Source organism: Somniosus microcephalus, chromosome 29, assembly GCF_052327205.1.
Source record: "Somniosus microcephalus isolate GS21.2 chromosome 29, FLI_Smic_1.0, whole genome shotgun sequence".
In the NCBI taxonomy this organism is placed as follows: domain Eukaryota; kingdom Metazoa; phylum Chordata; class Chondrichthyes; order Squaliformes; family Somniosidae; genus Somniosus; species Somniosus microcephalus.
In genome coordinates, this window is record NC_141015.1 from 27486332 (window position 1) to 27503192 (window position 16861).

General features: G+C 42.0%; 1 protein-coding gene across 7 annotated transcripts in view; it reads right to left on the reverse strand.

Annotated features, from left to right (window-relative positions):
• Window positions 1-16861, reverse strand: part of LOC147098590 (adenosine kinase-like) — a 256526-nt gene that overhangs the window by 108223 nt on the left and 131442 nt on the right. The window lies entirely within an intron of this gene.

Consider the following 16861-nt stretch of genomic DNA (forward strand, 5'->3'; position numbering starts at 1 on the left):
ATGGATGTATGACCGTTGGCATACTTTTATCTACTCTGATCGTGTGTTCTCCTGGAAGGCAGCCTAGACCCTGAAATAGGTCTTTGTACTCTTTCATGAGTTCATCATAGACTGTCTCTCCTTCGCTTTCCACAACGAGGGCTCTCTTTACCAGGTTTAGTCTCTCACAGGCTATTAAACCTAGTATGGCTTGCACATCCTTTGGCACCACGATTAATGCTAGCGTGTGCTCTCTGTCCTTGTGTGTCACTTTGACAATGCATCTTCCTTTCACTGGTATATTAGTACCTGAGTATCTTGTCACTTTCACTTTTATTCCATGTATTTTTGGTCTGGGTCTAATTTTCTTAAAATCAGTCTCTGATATCACATTAACTTGTGCTCCAGTATCCAATTTAAATGGAATGTGTATGTCATTCACTTTTAGTGTCAACATCCAGTCTCTTTTTTCTTTTCAGACACAACATCTACATAGAACTCCTCTATCTCGCTTTCATCTACTGCATGGACCTTGCTTTGTTGCGCTTGGTCCTTGCAGCAACAGGCATAATGGTTGTTTTTGTTGCAACTATTGCATGTTTTACCATATGCTGGACACTTTTTTGGTGGATGCTGTGTACCGCATCGACTACATGACTTTCGATTGCCCCTTTCATTTTTGTTTGCTGGCCACGCCTCTTTTTTCACATTGGCGCTCTTTTTGTTAAACGGTTTGTGTCCGTTCTTACTCACTGCATCCACGTTGCAGCTACTGTCACTGAACAGCTCCTTTGCCTGCGACTTCACAGTCTCTGTAGCCCTACACAGTGCTATGGCTTTTCCCAGGTCTAGATCTTGCTCTCTTAGCAGTCTTTCCCTTAGACCATTATCTGGAATACCACACACCAGTCTGTCTTTTATCAGCGAGTCGGTCAGTCCCCCAAATTCACACGTTTTGCTTCTGTTTCTCAGTTCAGTCACATACTGATCAATAGTCTCTCCCGTTTTCTGTACACGTGAAAAATCTGTGCCTCTCAAACGTCACGTTACGTTTAGGTATGCAGTAGGCCTCAAACTGTTTTTATCCAGCTTCATTTTGTCTCCATCAGCAGCGAATGTGAAGTTATTGTACACCTCCAGCGCTTCATCACCCACGACATGTAAGAACACTGACGCTTTCATTTTATCACTTTTCTCGTCAGCTCCGATTGCCGCTAAATACAACTCACGTTGTTTGAACCTCCTCCAATTTTCAGCCACATGACCTGTCAACTGAAGCTTCGCCGGTGGGTGTAAACCTTCCATTTTTCACTTCGTTAGCTATTCTCCAATGGTAAGTAACGATGTTCTCTTTTGGCTTGCTAATATGTGGAGAGCTGATTTAACTTCAGGTTTTTCCTCCATCTCTTTCAATCACTTCTGACACCATGTATTGATTTGTATGTGGGTTCAATGACGACACACTGATGAAAGAGAATGTCTTTTTATCTAAAGTATGTTCAACTCAGTTAACAGCATTACAGGAGACACCATCTTAGAGATCCATCTAAAATGAAACTAAAACTAAACTCTCTCTCTCACGTGCCCTCTGCTGGTAAGGCATAAATAATCAAACAGGCAAATATGCTGGTAAGGCATAATAATCAAACAGGCAAATACCATCACTATTTGCTGATATCATTACAGACTTCTGTTCCAAATGTCCTCCCGGAAAAATAAACCTCTTCCACTTGAACCCCTGCCATGCAGCTCAAATAGGCAACTAAGTGAAATGGGTGATCAAACCTGCCATGGTAATGTGTGTTTGGCTTTAAGATTCAGTGTACTATCCTATACCTTTCTTGCAAGTTTGAGAAACATACTTATACAGCATGGTATGCTGGGCTTACATCTGTAACTCCCAGAGGTGCAGAGTTGCTGATCTGAGCCAAATTATTGTGGGAATGAGTTCAGTGGAAGCCACAGGCTCCTCCATAGGGAAGGTGTTGAAGGCGGAGACCAAATTTCCACAACTCCTTACAGCCAATTCAGAGTGGCACTGGCAGAGATTTGAAAGCAGTGGTTTATGAAGGCCAGAGAATGGAAGAGAACAGGAGGTGGTTATGAAGCACAATTGCTGAAATAGATTTAGCAATAGTTTTAACAGCAGTAATTTGCATGCTTTAACATAATTCTCTGCTCCATAGATATTTTTGAATACATTCTCATTCACACAACTGGAAGAAGAAACCGGATTGTAAGACTCCGAAAACTGGCATGCAAGCAGTTTTTTTAAGGTTAAAAAGGACAAATAAAACTATAATGCTTTAAGTGCCTTGATGGATGAATTATATCCTGCACTCGCTGAAATCGCTACCTAGGTATATCATGTGATTCTGCTCCTGTCATTCAGTGATGGCTTAATTAGCCGGATGAATTCTGCTGTGGCTTGCACATTGCTTTTTAGAAGTTTACGCACTTCTTCGTCTGTTAAAAAGATCATCACTGATGCTGGCCCAATACTGAAAGCTGGAATAGTTTTGTTTAATTTTCTATTAAAGAATTATATATTCATTTTAAGTTTGTTCAGGTTCCTGTGTTAATTAAAGACACAGTAAACCTTCAAGACTGCTTTACATAAAATAATTATGGGTTTAAATATTTTTCAATGTATATTTCAAAACACATTTTTGTGGTACTTAAAAAAAAAAAAAAAAAAAAATCAAACATGACAATCAAATTCTATAATTTTTTAGGGCAATGTACTTTTCATCAGGAAATTAAAATGCTTACCTCAATCATTAAAAGGAAATAGCCTGCCAACCAATAGTCTATGAGTAAAAGGTTATGGTAACAGCCAATGCTTACCTAGAAAAGCATGTGCAATTTGGGAAAGGGGCATTTCAATTTTTCTATTTCAGGTTTTTTTATGCTCATGAAACTGAGGAATGGATGTTACTGCTGGTAAATGAATAGCTTTTCCCCCACTATTGTTACCCAGTACCAACATCAAGCACTTCCAGGTCAGGTAAAGTCACCCCATCCACCCCGCCCCCACCCCACCACCTACAATGTGCTTTAACCACAATTTAGGAACAAATCCCTACTTTACTAATCGTAATTTTGCATTTTCGACTCTCGCTATCCATACCACTGACTTAAGCGTGATTGTCAATTTAGAGCTAAATAAGCAGTCGTTTTTTTTTTGCTGTGGCCCTGCACCCACTGTTCACATTTATTTCAAACAGGATCTTTATAGCAAATATATTTGCATCCATTTGTCCAGGTTTGTATTTGAGCTCCAACAGTGAAAGGACAGTGTGCTAACCCCCAATGCCCCAGGACAGGACCTTTAATTTTAAACAGTGGGTCTTCAGACTTAGAGTCCCAAACCCATCTTGGAGGTGGGACACATCATGTAAAAAATTGTCTTCTGTTTACCAAGTGCCAGTTTTTCAGCCAGCGGAGGCTTAAACTGTAAAGACTGATATGTAAACTTCTGGTGTGTTTCAAAATATAAAGCATCACAACTGTATGGGACAGGCTGGATGGACCAATAGCTCTTTTCCTGTCTGTCATTTTACCTATGAATATTAAGTTGGACTATTCCCGTCAGTAGTCTGACCACACAAGTAAATCCTGATGAGATAACACAATCATGGATACCAGTGACTAAGTTAAATTCCACTTTTATTACATGGGTTCTGGGGGTGGGGGGGGGGGTTTGGTCAGGATTTTTACCAGTGTTTTTTGAATCTCATTCTGTAATTCCATTCATTTTCAGTTGGGGTTTTCATCTGTGCTTCTGTCGACTTACAATTAGGGCCATTGGTTTACAGTGGCTTTAATACATGGAATTACAGGATTTTCCCTGGTGTTTTATGAATTAAATGTCACATTTACAGCAATTTTATGAAAATTATAATTCAACTGTTTTACTCATCAGCAATGTTCTAAGAGTTTAAAAAAACATCTTTATTGTTGTAGTCAACTTGGGCAGTAGTTTCAAATGATTCAAATCCAACAGGTTCATGCACAATTTGTACCACATGATGAGATGGTATCACCCAACTGACCTCATCCCCTCAGGAAGGAATTTTTGGGATGTGCTAAGACAGTGGTTGGTGTTATCTGATAGCTTCTCAAGCGCTGGTCCTTTTCTTGCACCAACGGCCTTTGCTGCCATAAAATAAACTTATAGAAGGCAAATTGCAGAAAGTTTGGTTAGTCACAGCGCACTTCCAGCTGTCTCAAAGTGCCTGGTATCCGGTATAATAAAGAGAGCTACTGCAGTTCAGATTTTTCCATTCACTACAAGGGGATTTGGAGTTGCATTCTACAGGTTAGTGAGCCTGACATCAGTTGCATCTTCATTTCCAGCATACCTTCCTGTTCACTATACAGAAACTGGCATATTTTAAAACTTGAGGTCCAGTCATTACCCTGGGAATGTTGCATGATTAGCAAAAAATCCTGGTCTTTTTGGGGAGAAAACAATAGGAACACTTTATACCTTCTGACACCATCTCTACAGCTCTAAAACAAAAGTCCTACATGAGTGTGAAGTTTTCAGTTCATGCACCTGCTCAACTTGTAACACATCTGAATTCAACAACCCAGTTCGTTGCACTCAAGCATGGAATGAGACTCCAAAATAACTTGTCTTTTCCCCCACGCTGCTAGGCCCAATTGAGGCTCAGGGATATTACAAGTCTCTGCTACCAATTATGCATCCTTTCCTTGTAGCCTTCGTCTGTGTAGCATTCCTGAATGACAATAAAGCAAAATTCACAGCTGCTAACGATTCTACCACAGCACAGTTTCTTACAAGAACCTGCTGGTTCTTAAATAATGAAAAAGAATTATTTCTCTATTGCCTTTCATACTACATAGAAACATAGTAGGAGCAGGAGTAGGCCATTCGGCCCTTCGAGCCTGCTCCGCCATTCAATGAGATCATGGCTGATCATCCAAATTCAGTACCCTGTCCCTGCCTTCTCCCCATATCCCTTGATCCCTTTAGCCTTAAGAAATATATCCAACTCCTTCTTGAATATATTTAATGAACTAGCCTCCACCGCCCTCTGTGGCAGAGAATTCCACAGGTTCACCACTCTGGGTGAAGAAATTCCTCCTCATTTCAGTCTTAAATGGCTTACCCCTTATCTTTAGACTCTGACCCCTGGTTCTGGACTCCCCGGCCATCAGAAACATCCTTCCTGCATCTAGTCTGTCCAGACCTGACAGAATTTTATAGGTTTCGATGAGATCCCCTCTCAATCTTCGAAACTCCAGTGAGTATAAGCCCAATCGACACAATCTCTCCTCGTACGTCATTCCTGCCATCCCAGGTATCAGCCTGGTGAATCTTCGCTGCACTCCCTCCATGGCAAGAACGTCCTTCCTCAGGTAAAGTGACCAAAACTGCACACAATACTCAAGGTGCGGTCTCACCAAGGCCCTGTACAACTGTAGCAAGACATCCTTGTTCCTGTACTCGAACCCTCTTGCTACGAAGGCCAACATACCATTTGCCTTCTTAACCGCCTGCTGCACCTGCATGCTTACCTTCAGCGACTGGTGCACAACACACAGGTCTCTTTGCACTTCCCCTTCTCCCAATCTATTGCCATTCAAATAATAATCTGCCTTCCTGTTTTTGCCACCAAAGTGGATAACCTCACATTTATCCACATTATAGTGCATTTGCCATGTTTCTGCCCAATCACCCAACCTGTCCAAATCGTACTGGAGTTTCACGACATCCTCCTCACAGCTTACCCTCCCACCCAGCTTTGTGTCGTCTGCAAATTTGGAGATATTACATCCAATTCCCTCGTCCAGATCATTAATATATATTGTGAACAGCTGGGGTCCTAGGACCGATCCTTGCGGTACCCCACTAGTCACTGCCTGCCACTCGGAAAACGACCTGTTTATTCCAACTCTTTGCTTTCTGTCCGCCAACCAGTTCTCTATCCAAGTCAATACCTTGCCCCCCAATCCCATGTGCCTTAATTTTGCACGCTAATCTCTTATGCGGGACCTTATCGAAAGCCTTCTGAAAGTCCAAATACACCACATCCACTGGTTCTCCCTTATCTATTTTACCAGTTACATCCTCAAAAAATTCCAGTAGATTAGTCAAGCATGATTTACCTTTTGTAAATCCATGTTGACTTTGTCCGATCCTGTCACTGCTTTCCAAGTGCTCTGCTATTACATCTTTTATAATAGACTCTAGCATTTTCCCCACTACCGATGTCAGGCTTACCGGTCTATAATTCCCCGCTTTTTCTCTACCACCTTTTTTGAATAGTGGGGTAACATTAGCTACCCGCCAATCCATGGGTACTGTTCCAGAGTCCATCGAGTTCTGGAAGATGACCAGCAATGCATTTACTATTTCTAGGGCCACTTCCTTAAGTACCCTGGGATGTAGACCATCAGGCCCTGGGGATTTATCGGCCTTCAGTCCCATCAATTTTCCTCACACCATTTCCCTAAAATACTGATATCTTTCAGTTCCTCCCTTTCATCAGACCCTATGTTCCCCGGCATCTCTGGGAAGTTATTTGCGTCCTCCTTTGTGAAGACAGAACCAAAGTATGTATTTAGTTGGTCTGCCATTTCCGTGTTTCCCATTATAAATTCCCCTGATTCTGACTGCAAGGGACCTACGCTTGACTTCACCAATCTTTTTCTCTTCACATATCTATAAAAGCTTTTACAGTCAGTTTTTATGTTCCCTGCAAGCTTACTCTCATATTCTATTTTCCCTTTCTTAATTAATCCCTTTGTCCTCCTTTGTTGACTCCTAAACTGCTCCCAATCCTCAGGATTATTGCTTTTTCTAGCCAATTTATATGTCCTCTCCTTGGATCTTATGCTATCCCTAATTTCCCTTGTTAGCCACGGTTGAGTCACCTTTTTTGTTTTATTTTTATGCCAAACTGGGATGAACAAATTCTGTAGCTCATCCATTCGGTCTTTGAATGTTTGCCATTGCCTATCCACCATCAACCCTTTGAGTGACATTCCCCAATCAATCCTACCCAACTCACTCCTCATAGAAACATCGTAGTTTCCTTTATTTAAATTGAGGACCCTTGTCTCTGAGTCAACTACTTCATTCTCCATCTTAATGAAGAATTCGATCATATTATGATCGCTCCGACCCAAGGGGCCTCGTACAACAAGATTGCTAATTAATCCTTTCTCGTTACATAATACCCAGTTTAAGATGGCCTGATCTCTGGTTGGTTCCTCGACATATTGGTCCAGGAAACCATCCCGTAAACACTCCAGGAATTCCTCCTCCACAGTATGGTTACTAATTTGGTTGGCCCAATCTATATGTAGATTAAAGTCACCCATGATGACTGCTGTGCCCTTATTGCACGCTTCTTTAATTTCCCTTTTAATGCCATCCCCAACCTCCGCCTTACTGTTTGGAGGTCTATATACCACTCCCACTAATGTTTTTTTCCCCTTAGTATTTCTCAATTCTACCCATACAGATTCCACATCATCAGAGCTAATATCCTTCATTACAATTGTATTAATCCCTTCTTTAACCAGTAATGCTACCCCACCTCCCTTTCCTTTTTGCCTATCTTTCCTGAATATCGAATACCCCTGGATGTTGAGTTCCCAGTCTTGGCCATCCTTGAGCCACGTTTCCGTAATCCCAACCAAATCATATTCGTTTACCTCTACTTGCGCAGCCAATTCATCCACCTTATTACAAATGCTCCTCGCATTAAGACACACAGTCTTCAGGCTTGTTTTTTTAACGCTCTTAGACCTATTAGAATTATTATTTATTGTGGCCACGTTTGATTTAAACCGTTGATTTCTCTGACTGCCACTTTTGTTTTTCTCCTTCCTATCTTTTGCTTTTATCCCTGTTTTCCTTTCCTCTGTCTCCCTGCTCAGGTTCCCAACTCCCTGCCATTTTAGTTTAAACCCCCCCGAACAGTGCTAGCAAACCTCCCCGCAAGGATATTTGTCCCGCTCTGGTTCAGGTGCAACCCATCCGACTTGTACAAGTCCCACCTTTCCCAGAAGCAGGCCCAGTGATCCAGGAAACTAAAGCCCTCCCTCATGCACCAACTCTTTAGCCACGCATTCATCTGCTCTATCCTCCTATTCCTATACTCACTAGCACGTGGCACCGGGAGTAATCCAGAGATTACAACCTTTGAGGTCCTACTCTTTAATCTGCTACCTAGCTCCCTAAATTCTTGCTGCAGGACCTCATCCCTCTTCCTACCTATGTCGTTGGTCCCAATGTGAACCACGACCTCTGCCTGTTCACCCTCCCCCTTCAGAATGCCCTGCAGCTGTTCAGTGACATCCTTGACCCTGGCACCAGGGAGGCAAACAAACCATCCTGGAGTCACGTCTACGGCCACAGAAACGCCTATCTGTTCCCCTTACGATAGAATCCCCTACCACTATTGCTCTCCCACTCTTTTTCCTCCCTTCCTGAGCAGCAGAAGCACCCCTGGTGCCAGGAAGTTGGCTGCTACTGCCTTCCCCTGGTGAGTCATCCCCCTCAACAGTATCCAAATTGGTATACCTGTTTGAAAGGGGGATGGCCACAGGGGTCCCCTGCACTACCTGCCTGCTTCTATTGCTCCGCCTGGTGGTCACCCATTTCCCTTCTGCCTGTGCAGCCCTACCCTGCGGCGTGACCAACTCATCAAACGTGTAATCCACGACCCTCTCAGCATCATGAATGCTCCACAACCCATCCATCCGCAACTCCAGCGCCTCAATACAGCCAGTTAGTAACTGCAGCTGGATGCATTTCTGGCACACGTGGTCGTCAGGGACACTGGCAGCGTCCCTGAATTCCCACATAGACCAATAGGTATTCAGTATCATTAGTCGGGTCAGTCATAGAGTCAGAGTTATACAGCACAGAAAGAGGCCCTTCGGCCCATCGTGTCCACGCCGGCCATCAAGCCCTGTCTATTCTAATCCCATTTTCCAGCACTTGGTCCATAGCCTTGTATGCTATGGCGTTTCAAGTGCTCATCTAAATGCTTCTTGAATGTTGTGAGGGTTCCTGCCTCTACCACCCTTTCAGGCAGTGAGTTCCAGATTCCAACCACCTTCTGGGTGGAAAAGTTTTTTCTCAAATCCCCTCTAAACCTCTTGCCCCTTATATTGAAACTATGCCCCCTGGTTGTCGACCCCTCTACTAAGGGGAAAAGTTCCTTTCTATCTATGCCCCTCATAATTTTGTACACCTCAATCAGGTCCCCCCTCAGCCTTCTCTGCGCCAAGGAAAACAACCCCAGCCTGTCCAGTCTCTCTTCATAGCTGAAGCGCTCCAGCCCAGGTAACACCCTGGTGAATCTCCTCTGCACCCACTCCAATGCAATCACATCCCTCCTATAGTGCGGTGACCAGAACTGCACACAGTATTCCAGCTGTGGCCTAACTAGCGATTTGTACAGCTCCATCATAACCTCCCTGCTCTTATATTCTATGCCTCGGCTAATGAAGGCAAGTATCCCATATGCCTTCTTAACCACCTTATCTACCTGTCCTGCTGCCTTCAGGGATCTATGTATATGCACACCAATCTGATCCTCTATCCATCCTAGGGTCTTACCATTCATTGTGTATTCTCTTGCCTTGTTAGTCCTCCCAAAATGCATCACCTCACACTTTTCAGTGTTAAATTCCATTTGCCACTGTTCTGCCCACCTGACCAACCCGTCTATATCTTCCTGTAGCCTGAGGCTTCCCTCCTCACTATTTACCACTCCACCAATTTTCGTGTCATCTGTGAACTTACTGATCATACCTCCTACATTCATATCTAAATCATTAATGTACACTACAAACAGCAAGGGACCCAGCACGGATCCCTGCAGTACACCACTGGACACAGGCTTCCAGTCACAAAAACAACCTTCGACCATCACCCTCTGCCTCCTGCCACTAAGCCACCTCCGATGTGAAAGCTGCACCATGTTATAGTATGAGGTGTCAGACGTCATGCAAATTGTTTGGAAACACATGCAAATAAAGGATGATGACACCAGTGGTAGGACAGAAAACAGCCAAAGCAAAGAGAGACAAATTAATTAAAGCAAATGCTTTGGCATCGATTTTATCCCATCAAATCTCTTGCAGTGAATTGCAGTAAAAAGTAGAATAATGTATGTAAGAATTTGGAACATAATAGGTTAACTCAGAGTGGCAGGACAGAAAATGCATCTGTCAGCCAGTATCAAATTACAAGGCTTACTCCTGGATGGTTAGAGAAAAGAGCCTGCAGCACTGCACAGATTACGTGCGTACATGGTGGTGGGGGAGGAAGACATTCTGACAGAAGATGAATCACAACCTAACCTCCCATAAAATTCAATTGTAAAATTGGCCATTTTAATGAATATATTGTACTTATGATATCAATAATGCAAACTGTTCCTGAAAACATGCAATTCTGTCCCCTTTTTATTACTAGCTTTTTCATTAATTGCTTCAGACTACAGTTCCCTGGCAACAGCCTGCCACTGCACTTTTGGCTCCAGTTCAACATTTTTTTCTTGAAAAACGGCATCACTGCTGCCCGTGCTATTGCTAGATTGGCTAAGTAAGTGCTCTAATAATGCAGTTTCCACAATCACATGATATAGGAGCAGGCTCCAAGAGTGTGGCTGCCAAGCAGCATAAATCATTTGCCTAAAGCAGTTTATTCTGTAAGCAGATCTGAAGACTAAAAACCAAGGTGGCTGCGTTCATTCACTGATATGGCAAAACATTAACAAACAATTCTGGAGGTAACAATATTTATTCCAGCACAATTGCGAATGCAAAATGTATATCTTCACATGATTTCATACTAGACAGAAAATAAATAATTCCAAGAGCTTTAAAATGGTTGTTGCAGTGTGCGTGACAAGTTTCAGTTGAAGAGGAAAATGATCTACATTAATGCTTTATTAGCACACTCAAATGTTTTTATCTTCCAATATATTAAATCTCATTTTATCCCAAACTGTGTTAAAACAGAAGCTGCAAATAACCTGATTATCTGTATGCTTAGATGGTTACAGACTGAAGTACATTAAGTAAGGGTTGCCAATGTATGTACAACATTCTGATTTTTTGATATGTATTTGACAGTTTTGAAATGCCAATCTTTTTTTTTCTCTTGACACCAGGATCGATTAAGGTTGTCCAAAACACAGCAGTGAGCATTAACAGGCTCCAGGCAGTAGAAAACATTAACACTGTGGTCTTCTAGCTGAAAGAAACTGCAACATTATTTTCAATGGACTCACTAACTGTATAATCAATTGTCACACTTAACACCAGCTGCTCTATTCTCAATGATCAAGTAGCTCTGCTGCAGTGAAGGAACACAAGAGCATACAATCAAATAGACCAGCTTCAAAACTATAACCACTCGCACTTTGTATTTGCCAGATGTGTCAGAGACTCTATCTTTAGATCATGCTAAGATACATTCATGACACTTGAGGTTATATATAATTCTCCATGACTGCACTTTACATTATTGTGCCATAGTAGCTTCACACAGCCTGACATCATTTGACAGTACCATGCAAAAACAGGACTTGAAGCAGATGTTACCAAGATACACAATGATAAGATAATTAGCAGAAGATGCCTGGAAAGGAGAGCACAGGACGCCAAGCTTCCACGGTATTTTCATGTCAAAATTATTGCAATGGAGAAGCAAATAATTGAAAAATAGCAGTTTAAGTGTGGTCTATTTCTTTCAATAAAAATGCAGCTTTTTTTTTGCTAAATTCTTGGCATTAACCACTGATGAGCTAGCTAGTTTCAGCAATGAATAAATGCCTGCATTTCCAACAAGTTAACATTCAGTTGCTCAGGCTACTGAATGTTGCCATCATTTCTATCTCCCAGTTTGACTGGGTTGCTCCAATCAGCCTTTGGAACTTTTGTTTAAGCAGAACGGGGACTGGTTTAAAGATACAGAGGCGCTAACCAGATCTAAAACAAAAAGATGGAGGAGGTAGTGAAATAGATAGCTGACCTAAAGTAAAATAAAAGTTCAAATATATAAATTGAATAGGCATGTGAAGCACTAGCATTTTTGCCTTCATCCTCCATAAGCTTCGCAGCTAACTCATCTAATTTCTTCACATCACTGGCGCAATCAATTTTGAGGGCATATTCACGCAATGGTAACTTTGATTAAAACCTTTTCAATTACTTAGTAACTAAAATATTTTTCTTCCAACTGACTAGAAATCTTGGTTTGTGGCAAGAGAAAAGGATGCAGGATTCCTTCCGTTTCATTTTTCTGGTTCCCTGCAACATGAACCATTCCCTAGCTATAAGTTTACTCTTGCATGTCTGGCATTTTGCAACGAACCAGTAAGAAATCCACAAGAATGGTTCAGGGTTTTCTCCCCCTCCCTGTAGGAAAGCATCTGCCTCCACTTAGCACCTCACCAAGAACACGGACAAGACTGCAAGATATCTGTACCACCCTGCACTAGAATTGTTGCATTTGAAATCGACTGGTTTGAGAAGATGGGAGTTCTCATTTACTGCACATACTTAAGGTTCTTGTGGCAAGATAGTCAAAAAGTGGGAGAGTGTTTCAGCAGCAAGAACAAGGAGGTCCAAAAGCAGATTATATATGACTCTGATCATCTAACTGAGTTTGAAGTACAGCAACATGTAAGAAATCTCATAAAAATCATGAAAGGAGAGAACCGACATGCTTTTATATAAAATTGTTCCCAGTACTCAAAGAATGGTCTTATACGCATGTGCTTGAATTCATCTAGCAACTTCTGACCAAATTATGGAGTAAATAAAATATCTGCTGCTTTCCAACAACAATAGGCAGTTCTTTTCCAAATAAAACTATCTGAAGTGAGTAGCAGGAGTGATGAATCTGTATGTGTGAAGGGCATTTTTCAAAAAACAGACATTAACATAACAGGTTGCCCATTACCCTTCCGGTCTTCCACACATTTGTATGCAATTAATGGTCTGCCAAAGATGCACCCGGGGCATATTGGTCATTAAGAATATTAATAGAACAGATATCTTCCTTTCTAAGCAGTTCAGTCAAGATAATTGTGAGCAAGATTCCTCATCAAGAACAACTTATTCTTACCCCTTAAATCCTGTGTAAAGACAAAAATGGTTAGCATGCTCACTGATACAAATGGGTTTGTGATTGGGCAGCAATATTTCCTGAAAAGATTAATTACTTTCCTGAAAATAACTCTGTAAAAGCACCAAAGAGTTTTAAGAACAGTAAAAGGTTTCAGGTAACAGAGATGGTTGAGTGCATCCTACTCTGACCAGATGCTCCGAGGTATGAGGTGACTTGAATGGGTTTCCTAACTGCCCATACAGGTACTTGAGAGCACGGTGACAGAAAATTGATCAATGTCAATTTGAAGAACAACACAGAGAAGAGTCAGACAGGTGATTGTATAATTTCTGACAAAACATGACCTACTGGCTCAAGGAAGACCAAAACAGATGGCAGCTAAACATTTAGCATGTTAAATTCATCCACAAAGAGATGTAGATGGATACTGCAAATACTAAGACAGGCAGTTAAATTAACAACAGCATTAACTGCTGACTAGTTGAACAATATGGCTGATCTTTCACTGGAAAATTAGGTCAGACAATCCACTCTGGAAATTCTGCCTTGTGTGGCAGTATATTGACAGATTTTCTAAATTGAGCTCTGAACAGTTGAATGGTACTGGCTACTAGTTGTTCAAGGATATCTAGCAACCCAATGCTATCAGCAGGAGGGGGAGGGGGGCTTCCTGGCAAACATATTTTACCGAAGCTACTTGTCTGAATATTGGGCATTGGGATGTACAGCAAACAGGATGAGCTTCACTGAACTCATGGTTATTCTCATGCAAGAAAGTAACAAAGTCCCTAGAGGTTGTCAAGTAATGAGGATAATATCCTGAAAAATACTGAGACAATCGTCCCTGCACTGCAGAGCTTCAGAAAGAGCATCTTTGATCCATCATGATAGAAACCCACAACACAGGTGGCCCAGATGATCTAGAACACATACTTCCCAGCAGCCAACTCAATAGGTGAGCAAGATTTGTACAGAAAAGGGAGCAACCTCAATGACAATAAGTTGATTCACTTTCTGTTTCTCTTGATGTCACTCTTTCAGCTACAAGAGCACTGTAGCAATTGGTACTGAGTATTTCAGAACTGACCTCAGCAACAAGAATGGACGGAAATCTACAGGTCCCATTCCAGGATATTTTATACAGAGGTGACGTCGCTGGAAGGAGTCACTGAATATCAAACCCCATGAACAAGGCTAGACCCGAGAAAGGGCGTTCAATATTGGCAAAAACTGAAGCAATTGCAACCCTATTCTGCCTTACAATTCAGTCAAGACAACTAGCAAGAGATTTCCAACAAATCCTCCTTTCTTATTGTGATGCAGACCCAATTCAATCCTCTGATTGACAGGCACTTCCAAAGCTCAAAAGTCAATTGACCTGTATTGGCAATTCACCGTCACCATGGGAGTCTGTCAAGAACCCATCAGTGATCCTTTCTCTTCAGCAAGATCATCCACAAACATAGCCAGTTTCGACATGTACAGTAGAGATCTAACTCTACCTCTCCATCACCTGCCTTGACCCTGCCACTGCCTCTGTGTGGCGAGACTGCTTCTCTAATGTCCAGTCTTGAATGAGCCACAATTTACTCGTTAAACATTGGGAAGACCAATGGCATCATCTTGGGGTAACCACAAAGTCCATATCCTTGCCACCAATTCAATCCCTAGCCACAATCGCAGGCAGAATCAGACTAGTCTCAACCTTGACATCCTATTCCACCCTGACCACCACAAAGAACGCCTACTTCCACTTCAAGTCCCATTCACCCAACCTTACTGACCACTTTGGCTTTCGGCCAGCCATTCAAATCTTAAATTTTCATCAGTGTGTTTAAACCCTCCCTGGCTCGCCTTTCCCTATGTCTGTAACTTCCTCCAGCAACACAACCCCCCCCTCCCCCGCTCCATTTCTTTGACTCCAGCCTCTCGTACGTCTCCTCCTCCCTACCATTGGCAGCCACAACTTCAGCTACCTCGGACTTACGCTCCCGAGTGCAAATTGTTGCTGTTCATAATAAGCCGCCTTTAACTGCCTTCCAAAACAAAATTCCTGGATAAATTTTGTTCATGCACTTTCCATGTGTAGATGGGTAAGCAGCCAGTACTGTACCTTGATTTGCAAAAAATATCTGGTTGATGTGCAGTAATTCTGAAAGCAACTACCACTGTTACACCTACATTCCCAAATAGGTAAATAAAAACTTCCCATTGTCAGAAAGTACTACTAGCTGTTCATGTATTTCCATCCATAACAGTTACCACATTCCAAAAGAATTTCATTGCACAAAGTACTCTGAGGTCTTTTAATATGAAAATATGCTATATAAATGCAAGCATTTTCTTTAGTTGCATTTCCAAATGGCACATAAGAGAACTTTCCATGGAAAATAAATAATGTAAAAGAAAACGTTGATCATTTCATTAAAAGGCACACTGCAATCAGGGAGCTTTACATAATTAGCTTTAATGTGCCTAAGTGTGAAAGCAGACGTGGTAACATACATTAATTTTTATAGTGTATTTTGAGTTTCCCAAGATGCAATTATACAAGGTTTTTGGATCTGTTCAAGTTGCAATTATCGTGAAAAATATAACTACAACATGTTTGCTAGCCTATTTGATTCTCCAAATAGTATAGTACGTCTTGGATACGAATAGACTTTTCTTACGTTGGTCAGTGGATTAAGAATTGGCTGCATTCCCATAGGCAGGAACTGGTTATTAATGGTTGTGGATCTGCATGGAGATTGGTTACCAGTGATATCCTGTAGGGATTGGTGTTAAGGCAGTTTCTTTTTACCATCTTCATTAATGACCTGGAGGTAGGTATTGGGGGAACGGTCCACAAGTTTGAGGATGATACAAAGATTTGTGCAAGTGTTAGGATTGTGGATGCGCATATACAGCTGCAAGTGGATCCTGATGCGATGGGCAATGGGCGTTTCGCAAATGGTATTTATCTTAGATAAATGGTGCTGCCCACGTGCGTGACACTACAAGTGTACATACACCCTACAGGGTACAGAACTGAAGTCTGTTGAGAAAGAAAGATCTCAGTGTTACAGTACATAATTCTCTTGTTAACAAACAATGGCATGGTGATAGCCAAAGCAAATAGGGTATTAGGTTGCATTGCCAGGACAATTTAATGTCTAACAAAGACACATCATTTTTTCTTTGGTTAGCCCCCATTTAGAATACATAGAAACATAGAAGATAGGAGCAGGAGTAGGCCATTCGGCCCTTCGAGCCTGCTCCGCCATTCAATGAGATCATGGCTGATCATCCAAATTCAGTACCCTGTCCCTGCCTTCTCCCCATATCCCTTGAGCCTTAAGAAATATATCCAACTCCTTCTTGAATATATTTAATGAACTGGCCTCCACCGCCCTCTGTGGCAGAGAATTCCACAGGTTCACCACTCTCTGGGTGAAGAAATTCCTCATTTCAGTCCTAAATGGCTTACCCCTTATCCTTAGACTATGACCCCTGGTTTTGGACTCCCCGGCCATCATAAACATCCTTCCTGCATCTAGTCTGTCCAGGCCTGACAGAATTTTATAGGTTTCGATGAGATCCCCTCTCAATCTTCTAAACTCCAGTGAGTATAAGCCCAATCGACACAATCTCTCCTCATACGTCATTCCTGCCATCCCAGGTATCAGCCTGGTGAATCTTCGCTGCACTCCTTCCATGGCAAGAACATCCTTCCTCAGGTAAGGCGACCAAAACTGCACACAATACTGT